This window comes from Rhineura floridana, chromosome 2 (assembly GCF_030035675.1).
Source record: "Rhineura floridana isolate rRhiFlo1 chromosome 2, rRhiFlo1.hap2, whole genome shotgun sequence".
NCBI lineage: Eukaryota > Metazoa > Chordata > Lepidosauria > Squamata > Rhineuridae > Rhineura > Rhineura floridana.
Window position 1 is genome coordinate 24753602 of NC_084481.1, and position 11740 is coordinate 24765341.

General features: G+C 40.9%; 1 long non-coding RNA gene across 1 annotated transcript; it reads left to right on the forward strand.

Annotated features, from left to right (window-relative positions):
• Positions 1-1257: 1257 nt before the first annotated feature.
• LOC133378098 (uncharacterized) lies at positions 1258-9372 on the forward strand. Its single transcript, XR_009760857.1, has 3 exons — positions 1258-1423; positions 7061-7170; positions 9282-9372. It is a non-coding gene; the product is annotated as an uncharacterized LOC133378098 (long non-coding RNA).
• Positions 9373-11740: the final 2368 nt, after the last annotated feature.

Consider the following 11740-nt stretch of genomic DNA (forward strand, 5'->3'; position numbering starts at 1 on the left):
CCAACTTATGGTGACCCTATGAATAGGGTTTTCATGGTATGCAGTATTCAGAGGTGGTTTACCATTGCCTTCCTCTGAGGCTGAGAGGCAGTGACTGGCCCAAGGTCACTCAGTGAGCTTCATGGCTGTGTGGGGATTTGAACCCTGGTCTCCCAGGTTGTAGTCCAACACTCTAGTCTAACCACTATCCCACATTGGCTCTCTATGGCTGTTATATTACCAACATTGATTTCATTTATACCCTTTTCAAGGATATATTATTTGCTGGGATAAGGTGCAATGTAAATAAAATAAAAATGGGCTCAGACTAACTAATTTTGTCTATATGTTATTGTGCCACTTGCAACTTGACCCTATACACATTTCCTCATATGCAAGTGCCACTGAGTTCGATGGGGCATAGTCCTGGCCATAGAAGTGCATCCTCACTGTAACCCTTTGCATATATTATGATGTTGCATATCCTGCAGGGTCCACCCTCAATGACCACACATTGATCATGGATGACTTCAGAGGGGAAGCCCATGTAATAGACTTCAACATGATTTATAGGAGCAGGCTGCAATTGCTACAACTAGCCGTGCTTGAGGAATTAGATTTTGAAAATTTCTGGTTATAATGCCATGATCTGCCCCAGTTGGACTACTGCCCTATTGGGCAGATCAGAACTATCCATCAGATTTCACACTTCTCTGAATTGCTGCAATGCAGTTCTCAGGAGTTTACATGTAACACGGTACTATAGAACTAAATACCCATTGCAAGAGAAAATACACATTTCAATGTGTATCAAAATGCACACTGAATGGGAAGTGTTGTTTTTAAAAAAACACAGATAAATGGAGAAACAGAGTGGAATTATGGATGAAAGATGCAAAAGGAGCATAGGTTAGAAACAGCAATTTTCCCCATTCGTAGCTACAGTGGCATTTTATTTATTTATTTATTGCATTTTTATCCTACCTTTCCTCTAAAGAGCTCAAAGTGGCACACATGGCTCTTCCCCTCTCCCTATTATCCTCACAACAACCCTATAAGGTAGGTTCAGCTGAGAGTTGGTGATTAGCCTGAGGTCCCTGTGAAGGATCGCTAGGAACCACTCGGCTGCATCTTGCATTTCCTACCTAATTGGTTGACGCATCAGGGCTCCATTCTACAGAGGTTGCTGGTAGCAACTCAGACAGAAAACAGCTGTTGCTAAATGCAGCTGCTGGCAATAGCCTTGAAAATGTCTCACATCCTTCTGTAAAAGGAGCTCTGGAGGACGGGCAAATAGTAGTACCAGAAGGACTGGCAGGTGGGAGCCCTTTTTAAGCCAGAGAGAGCGAGAGAGCAAACTCCTGCAGGAGGAGAAGAAAGCTGGGTACTCAGTGAGCTGTGGTTCTTGTGTAAGGAAAGGAGCTATCCTGAGTCTCTGAAGAAGGTAAGTACAGTCAGGGAAACAAATCTCACTCTGTGGACTCCTTTACCTAAAAGTTTGCTTACCTGGAAATGTGGGAAGGTCCTGGAAGGGAACTTCAAGAGGATTTTCCTCTTCTTCACTCCTGCCCCAGAGAAAGGTTATGTCACAACTTCCAGGAAAATAACTATTTTCCTTAAACAAATAAAATAAGGATTGTATTTACTGTTCATAGAAGAGCTCTTGAGCAGGATGATTGGCATGGACTGGGGTATTTAGACTGTGCTGTCATACCTAATGCCTAATAAAAGCTGTTGAGTTGAGTATTCCCTATGACTGTGTCCATCAGTATAAAGAAAGAGCAACATTGTTAATAGAAGTAGGTCCCATTGATGTGTTCCTGCTGATGGATAGCCAAGAGTCACCCAGTGACTTTATGGCTCAGCTGGGCATGGGGTGTCCTGAGCCATAATATCACTGGTGAGGTCCTAACTGTTATACCAGACTGACTCTGTTCTCTGCCTTGGAGTATATGAGGAATTGTTAACCAAAGTTCTGAAATACATACATACATATCTATATCCATATATATATATATATATATATATATATATATATATATATATATATATACACACACACACTTACAAAATTAAAATACCAAGCACTTTGTTAGAAGAGGCATTTGCCTCTAAGCTTCCTTTGAGAAGAGTTTCCAAATTTATCCTAGTAATTTAGCAATTGGGAGGAAGGTTACACTTGCGTGACTTCACAATTTTTAATCCAGACTCACATCAAGTTCTTCATCTTGCTCTGTATCTACCTTTCATCGCTGGTGGTAAGAAAGATTGCAGGACTTCTAAGAATGTTCCATTCCCATGTAAGGGGAGGGGAGTGTTGCTAAGGGGAAAAAAACTCCTTAATGCGATCATTCATTGTTATGGTTTGGCTAAGTCGCATTTCTAGGAGGATTTTGTTTGTTCATTTGTCGCGAAACTGTAAGTTGTGTTCCACAATGAATGCAGATAGGAGAGCAAATGGGGAAGAGAGATGCTAAAGTTTGGGGATAATGAAACTTCATGATTTCATTTTCCCACCTCTTGGTAAGCAGGTGCGATTGAGAGATTGTTCTCTTCATTTCAGGGCTCCCATCTAGTTTTTGACTGTGAAGTTATAGGTTTCTGTAGAAGCATTGTTGCACAGGGTGAAAATATATTTGAAAATAAATTGATTTCTTTTTTGTTCCCAAACATTCTTGCTTCGAAAATATGATTGTGCTGAGGTTACCAAAATACATTTTGCAAGACACACATGCTCTAATGCCTCACCTGATTGCATGGTGGAAGGAAGCTTTGCCCACTGAGAACTTGCCCCAGAGATCAAATCAGTCCCGTGTGAATAAACCAATAACTACTGTCCCATTTACCCTTCCATACTGCAGTTACTACACCTGGCAAAGCTGACATTAAGTCTATTTCTGTACTGTTCACATTTAACTTTTTCTTTGTGATTGGATAATTACTGTTCTCTGCCCCAGTCACATTTAGACATTGCAGCAGTCCCTGAAAGGATGGACAACAACCAAGCCCAAGCAATCATTCTGCATCTATTAAAACACAAAGAAAGGAGTTTATGCTCATCACTTTAACCTAGAGCTTGGGAAGTTTATTTTTTAGAAGGGAAGACTTTGAGTTTAGCATGTCCAAAAAAAAACTAATTCCAGTTTATGTTCTTACAAAACAAACTAGTTCAGTTCACAGTTCAATTCATCTAAATGATCCTTGGCCATTTTTTTCAGCATTCAGAATGCAGCACGTCACTGGACTGAAATATAAAACATGCTTAAGAAGATGAAGAAAAAATCAAAATGCACAGAGTGGAATGTAAATTATTTAATTTATTTCCTCCAACAATTACAATCTTTAAGCTTAAAGGCCAAAGACTAAAAAACTCATGAAAGAGAATGAACTTTTAGATGAACTTGAAATCATTCAAAATTTACCCCAAAATGAACTAAATTCATATTAAGTTCACTTGGCAATTATGGGAACTACTTTCAGGTGTAGTTCAAAGTTTTGTGAACTAATTCACCGAACTTAATCAAATTGACCAAGTTCATTCCAAGCACTGGTTTAACCCATATAGCTATATATCGTGTTTGAATAACCACAGGGATTACATTTTCCACTCAAATACCCACTACACAATATATACACACCTATCATACTGTACTGTTGAATTCATACTGGAGAAGTTCAAGCTAAGCTTTTGTTTTTTGTTTCTGAAGAAACAAAAGGACTGGCTTACCTGACTTGTATTACTAATCAAGCCTCCTCATTTATTTTTTTTTTAAAAATAGTAGATTTCTAATGTGGAGAGCCAAGTCCCTTCAAGCAGGGGTGGGAAAGGAGGACCATATTCCCTTCTGGAGAACCTTCCTAGGGGGCAGTGGTGAGTGGAGCTGCAGGCAAAAGTGGGTATAGCAACAAATGTGAATTTAACTTTGTACTGTAGGGTACGCACACTCAAACGCCTGTGTCTTATCGGCTGTCCTAGCAAGCAAAAGGTTTTATTAGCATTCAAGAACTTATTCTAGCCAGGCAAACAAACAAAATATGCCTGGTGCAAATCAGGGTGAGAGTGAGTATGCTCTGGGATGGTTTCCAAGGGCCAGCTAGAGAGGCCTGGAGGGTTGCATTTGGCTCCCAGGCCTGGGGTTTCCCCACCTCTGCCTTAAAGGGAAATGCTTAATTATGTAATAATGAAAGATGTAATCCTACAGAGACCTACTAGCTTTATAATAACTTTATTCATACATAGTGTATGCATTCAATACAGTACAACTTAAAATGCTGTAGTTATCTCGCTGGTACTGACACTGCATCAGTAACATTTACAGATTAATAACATCCAACAACGGCAAGGAAATTAATATAGCAGAGTCCTATACAGTAGGGCCCCACTCATATGGCAGGTTAGGTTCCAGACCCCCGCCGGAAAGCAAAAACCACCAAAAAGCGGATCAGCTATAGCTCGTAGGTCTGGAACCTAACCCGCTGAATGCACAAGAGGAGGAGAAGATCAGATCTTCCCCACCTCAGGCGCTATCAGCTCGAGCGGGAGTCTGATCGTGCCAGAAGAGAGGAAGATCGGCTGTAGTGAGCTACAGCCGATCTTCCCCTCCTCTGGTGCGATCAGCTCAAGCGGGGGAGTCTGATTGTGCCAGAAGAGAAGATCAGCTGTATAGGGTTGCCATGTCAGAACCATCCCCAAACCTGAGATTTAGGGGTGGGCCCAAGTGATGTCAAGGGGTGGGCCCAAGTGATGTCATTAAGCATGATACATTAAGCATCAATCACAGTTGCTTGGAGCGTACAATTAAAAAAAAATCTGACTGGAAATTAAGCTAGACAATTTAGTTAAAAGATGGAGCCTGGGTAGGGAACATTTAATCTAGCCTACTTGCTTTTGGCAAGAAGGGTTTAAGTGCCTTCAGGCCAGGCCAGTCACTAGAAGGCCACTGTAGGAAGAAAGGAGCCTAGTGTTGTGGAGATGTTAGATGGGAGCATTAGGGAGTAAAGATGTATGCCCCTGAAGGCTGCAATTCTAAACACACGTACTAAGGGACTAAGTCCCCATAGATTACAGATTTAACCCTTCACTTCAGAAAGAGGTCTGAGAAATGAGTAAGTGTAAGAAGATTCTCTACCTTTTCTGTCTGCATAGATGTCCTCTTCCTTGCCCTGCGCCCAGCAGAAGCTCTGGGTCAGGCGTGATGCAGTGGCATCTCATAGAGGACACCCTCCCCTTTCCTGGGGTATATGATTTATGCTCCAACCCTCCCTTCTGGAGATGGGGTTCGCTGCCTAGTTCCAATCCACTTGGATTCTGAGAGTCCGGCTTTTGTTCCCGATCTGCCCTTTTTTTGTTGCTGTTTGCTTTTGCAATTGATATTTTTAAGCAAGAAAACATAATTTTTAACAAAATTGCTTATGATGTTCCACATGTTTTTTCCTATTTACATATCAGTTAGGCAGACAATCTTCCATTAAGTCTGTCTCTTGCCTCAGGATAACTGATGTGCTCCTTAATGATCCCTCTTTTCACTAGTCTTCTTGTTTTGCAGTACTTTTTATTTTTACTGTTGCAAAATCGACCACCAGCACCTCAGCTGCCCCTCTGCTCCCCTTCCGTGATCTGCGCCCCCCCACTCCCCCCACCTACTTGTCTGCTGTCTTTTACCATTGCTCTTAACAAAGATGGCGGCTGTGGTTTCCCTAAGGTACTGAAGCCCCTGCTGCCATCTTAGTTGATGGCAGAGATGCGCACGCGTGCCATCAAAGATGGCAGAGGAGGCATCATCCCCTTAGAGAAACCGCAGCTGCCATTTTTGTTAAGGGCAATGGTAAAAGACAGCAGACAGGTAGGTGGGGGGCTACTCAGACTCAGACTCAGACTCAGACTCAGACTCAGACTCAGACTCAGACTCAGACTCAGACTCAGACTCAGACTCAGACTCAGACTCAGACTCAGACTCAGACTCAGACTCAGACTCAGACTGGAGCCCAGGGCAAGCTGATGCCCAAGGGCCCTGGCATGCCTGGAGCCGGCCCTGACAAGGGAGAGGTCCTTTTCAATTGTGGCTCCCCATCTGTATAATGTTCTTAGTGAAGTCCGCCAGGTGCCTTCATTGACACCTTTGAGGCACATGATAAAGACTTAACTTTTTCCTCCAGGCCATAGCAGCTTGAAGTTTGCCAGTTATCACATTGCTTCCTTAGTCACAGATGCCTGTCTTGACAACGCATGTAGCCATACCCATATATAGCAGCAGACATGGGCATTGTACTTGGTATTACATGTAAAGTAATCTCTAACCTGGTTCTTCTTATTGTCTCAGGGGATAATAAAGGATTTAATTTTGTAACGGAGCATACACTGCACATTTCCACATGGAAACTGATTCCTGATCGTATTTCATCAGGTTCTGATAGAGCTTTGTAATTTTCCCTTCATCTTGCTATGCATCAACATTTCTTAGTTTTTTTTGCCATTCATGAGCAAACATAGGTCCTTTCCTGCTTCTTGGGACACCTTCTCCATTGTACACACCATGTGCTAGTGGTAGTATCATTCTGTTGGCTTGCTATTCTGAGCTTGAGCAGATAGACTCTGTCTACACTTTTAGCTTGGTAGAATGCCTTTTTAAAGCTCTTTTGCTGATATCCCCTATTGAGCAACTGTTGCATCAACAGATTAGCCTGTCTAGAAGAAAATCTGACATGTTGTTGCAGTTTCTTCCTAGTCTCAACTAGGGATGCATGAAGCTGCCAACTTGTTTCCCTCAGTTTTTCATTTTTCCAGTCTTAACTTTAGTTCACCACATTTCTGCATCAATTGTGATTTTGTTTTACTCCCCATGAAAATTCATCGTTCTTTCAGGGTAGGTTTCTCCTGATATATACATTTGTATGCATTTTTGCAAGGATTGCTCCCCAATGTAATTCATTTTATGTTTTCAGAAATGTATGCATTTTACTGCACACATTCCTTTAGTATACACATGTTTTGCAATTTGGGGGGTTGGAGAATTGCATCATAAAATGCAGAGAACTGAAAATTTTGAAGAATAGCTGCATTTTGGTTTGTGTATTGTTTCAGGAAGTGCAAATTGTGTATGTTGTCATTGAAATGCAGACCAGACTGGATTTCTCCCAGATGCCTAGTCTCAACATTTGGGAATACGGACATTTTCTCCTTCAATGCAAAGGGTGATAACTATCATACTTATGAAATAAGTTCATGTCTATGGTTTCCTGTATACATCAGTTTGTAAATGTCCCTTAATGTTCCTTATCTCAGTATCCAAAAAGTCTATATTGCCTATGTCATGTGGTAGATCAAACGTAACACTATTATGTTTGGAATTTATGTACATATCAAACCCCTTAAGCATTTTCTGTACCATAAATAGATTATGTATATGAAAATTTAATTTAAATATTCTTTGTACAGCACAATATAATGTTTATATGGATTACCTTTTATGATGACGATGATTTATTAATTTACATACTGCTTAATGCCAAAATAGGCTTCTAAGCAGTTTACAAGCAATTTACTTTTGTACAGTAAATAGTTGTTCAAACTAGTTCATAAAGATATTTGCCATTGCTGACCCTGAAATTTGCCAAAAAAAAATATCTTTTCCATAAATTTGTAAAAAATCTTCATTACCAGTTCAGCTAGAGAAAATAAAAAGGTGGTAGGGTGACTGAGTGTTTTCTATTTGTTGAAAGTATCATCAGTAGCTGATATTGCCTTATCTTGAGGGATATTGGTATACATAGTCACCAGTCATACTAGTGTAGAAAGTAAAGTGTTGGCATGTTCTTATCATTTTGAGATAGGAACTCACTGAGTTTGAAATCTACCTTTCAATGAATGCTCCATTAAAGGTAGGAAAAATATTCTTAATTCATGATGCAGGGTCATAATAATAATAATATTTTTAATGCATAGTGGTGGGCAAATGGTAGCAAATTTTCTTTAATATAATCGTGTCTATCAGCAATGACAGTTAACTCCCAACCAAGTTGATTGAGATGCAAGTCCAGTTGAATGAAGTGGGGCTTATTCCCAGCACTAAATGGAGTTAGGGTTGCAGTTTAACATGCCTTCTGGCTTATAAAGCACATCATGCCATTTTGCCTACATGTGGGCCGCAATGGAATGCCACTTTTGAAAGCTTCCACACTTTTTAAAACCACAAAAAGTAAAATCAAGCACAGTAGGGAGAGTGGCTGTAGCCTGGACCACCCCTGGTTGTTTTTTCACAGTTGTAGCCTAGAGTGGTTCAGTAACTTTATTCCCACCCTGGTCTACACAAGCAAAATAATGAGATAATACCATCCCAGGAAGTAAGAGAGGACTCTTGTACATCAGACTGCAGAAAATGGGTGCTGTTTCTGAATGCTTTGCATGCTCTATATTTCCATGCAAGGTTATTTTTAAAAGCACACTGTGAGGGTTTCCACTGTTCTCAGCATACTAGTGCATACTTTCTGCATTTTTTTTCAAATTATAGAGAGGTTTGATTACATACTACACCAAGGTTTTCAACCAGCTTTTCTTTTTCTTTTTTACCATTTGAGGGACAGGTGAGAAAGAGAGATCCCTTAGAGCAGCCTTGTAGCTAAGGTGGAGCAAATGGATCCACTGCCCCCCCCAGTTGTGCTCCCCCCCTCGGGTTGTTTTTTTTTTTAATTAACTTTTTAATTTGTGGCTTGCCAGACAATGACAGCCTCCATTTAAAAAATGGCAGCTTGTTTTAAGAATAGGAGCCATTTCACAACACGAGCATCTGAAAAATTCAGACTATATGCCTTGTATGTTTGCCTGCAGGAAAAAGTAAGAGTTTGTTTATTCTGTAGTTATTATGGCGAGTAGAGTAGGACTGGATGTTTATTGCTAAATGCTGAAATAAAGAGATAACTTAAAGCGATCTGAAAAAAACTACCGTAAGTTGCCCTTTCCTCTTTTAAAGCACTTACAATATTCACAATCATAGTGGTTATTTTTTTTCTTGAGTACTTGATGGCAAAGGATGAAAACAGTCCTAGAGGAATAGAAACACTGGTGTGTATACTACAGTTAGTTTGCTGGCTGACTAGTCACCTAGGCTGCACCTTGGGCCTAATTTCTGATTTTTCTAATATGTGCAGCTCAGCATGAGGCCTTTTCAGGGCTCCTAGGCAGAAAAATCAACCCAGCAGTCAGTAAAAAAAATAAATCCAATTGCTTTCCACAATTAGTTTCCATATACTTATTTAGTCTTTTATATAGCAACCAGTTAAAATGTTTTCCCTTGATTGTCCAACAGGAAGGAAAATCTAAAGGTCAGGAACAAAAGTAGAAGAAGGAATCTTCTGGTTCGCTGTATGCTGAAGATCCTTTTTTCTTACAAAACAATAAATATGTCAATCATTTAATTCCTGGTGTTTATAATAACTTTTCTGTTAACTTGACCTTTAGATAACCCATTATGTAAGAACACTCCTCCATGCAGAGATTGTGCTACTGATAGTAAGGTTGTGAAGGCAACTGCCTTTCCCTTCCCATGGGGGGTATTTACTGGTACTATGCACCTCCCCCCCAAAATGCAAATGTGGCTACCCTACCCAACAAAGAAAGCTGGCTACAGGGCTGCCCCGATTATATGGGTGAGCAAACATTTTGGTGTGGGGAAAGACTTGGCTTACCTTACTTAAATAAGATGCCAAGACTTCTGTGGTGGTGGTATTTAACTTTAGAAAAAGAAGTCTCATGTGACTGCCTGGAGCAAATGCAAGGCAAGCCATAATCTCCTGATCCTGCCATCTTTCATCCTGTGGGTGGGTCAAAATGACCGTGGGACCAACCCCCATCTGAGGTTGACTTCCCTACACCAAAAAAAAAAAAAGTCCTGCCAATATTTTTGGGGTGCAGTACCTAAATAAGACCTCTCCATTTCAGCTGACTATTCATAACAATAGTGGAAAGTGCCCTCCCATCCACCCCATCAAGATAATGTGTGATCTGGGGCAGGGAAATGGAAGATCCCAGCTTCTAAGAACTGAGTTTTCATCTAGGGTCTTGATACAAAGGAAAGCCTACCTGAAAAGATCATCCTATACATTACATTTGTTGTTTCTATGTGGTTGAATCCAGTGGTGCACATGCACAAGCACAATGGACTTCCACTAATGGATGGAGTTTTCTCTCCTCTGCAGTTTCCCACCATCACCAAATATGCTCTGGAGGGCTGGGAGACCAAAGACATGGGCTACCTTTAGTTCCATGATGGAAGAGAGGTTGGATATAAATCTGCTAAATATATATATAAAGATAAAAATACATTCATCATGGGTATTTAGAAAGACAGGTCTCTCTATTTGCCCTTCGCTCCTTTGGGAGGGAGAGCAGGATATAAACTGAACTAAGAACAAAAACTTGTCCAGCCCTTCTTGGGTCACATCCCTATCCTACACCCTTCTCGGGGGGCTGTCTGAAATGTGTCCTTCAGCTGCAGTAATGTCTCTTGCTTTCCTGGGTGGAGGATGAATAGAGAGGTATGTGTCTAGATCTCTCTGACTTTTGTGTCAGTGCCATGTTACCTACTGTAAAAAGATAAGAGTGAAATCCATTCCTCTGCCCACTTTCTCCACTTTCCCACCCACAACTGGAATGTAGGCCCCAGGAGGTTCTCTGCAAAGGGATGCAACCCTTGGGCTTAAAACAAGTTCCTCCCCACTTCTGCTCTAGAAGATCCTCAGAGCCAAATTTTAAATATTGAGGGACGTGACTGACATTATCATTTTTATTTGGGCTGCCCCTGAAGACAATTCGGAAACTTCAGCTAGTGCAAAATGCAGCAGCCAGACTGCTCCATTTGCACTGGCTACCCATCTGTTTCCGAGCCAGATTCAAGGTGCTGGTCATGACCTATAAAGCCTTACATGGTGTGGGACCGCAATATCTTGTGGAACGCCTCTCCAACTATGAACCTACCCGGTCACTTCGCTCAGCAGCTAAGGCCCTCCTCCGGGTACCAACACGTCAGGAAGCCCGGAGGACAGTTACACGATCTAGGGCCTTTTCTGTAGTGGCCCCTGAATTGTGGAATAGCCTCCCCGAAGAAATACGCCTGGCGCCTACGCTGCTATCTTTTCGGCGCCAGGTTAAGACCTGGCTATGCTCCCAGGCATTTTAATGTGTTTACTTTTATATTTCTGTGGTTTCTGTTTGTGTTTATTATTGTTCGGCTGTTCTTATTATGATATTTGTATTTTAATCTTTTTGTACACTGCCCAGAGAGCTATTCGCTATGGGCGGTTTAAAAATGGAACAAATAAATAAATAAATAAAATTTGGATGAGCACATCATGGACAGGTATGAGCTGGGCAGTGGGATATATTACTTTAAAATACTTCTATATTTTCTTTTTTATATTTTAAATGGCTTGTTTCACACATTGACTGCTCTGAGCCTATGAGGATAGGGCAGGTGAAAAATCTAATCAGAAAATAAAAATTTTTCAGCTCCTTAGCTCTTCAGCTTTATTACTGTAGCCTGCTCCGGAGGACTGTACATCATAAGGATGCTTTTTCTTATGTGAAGGGGGGCCATGAAAGGGCATAGGAAGTTCACACCACTCTTGTTTCCCTTGGGTTGGCAAGAACTGTAGCGTGATTAAAGTCTCGAGATTAACATGTTTGGCCTTTCTCCAAATCTGGTCTAAAACTGCATAATGAACAGCAAAAATTAGAAAATTAGTCTTAAATCTTGTATGACATAAGGAA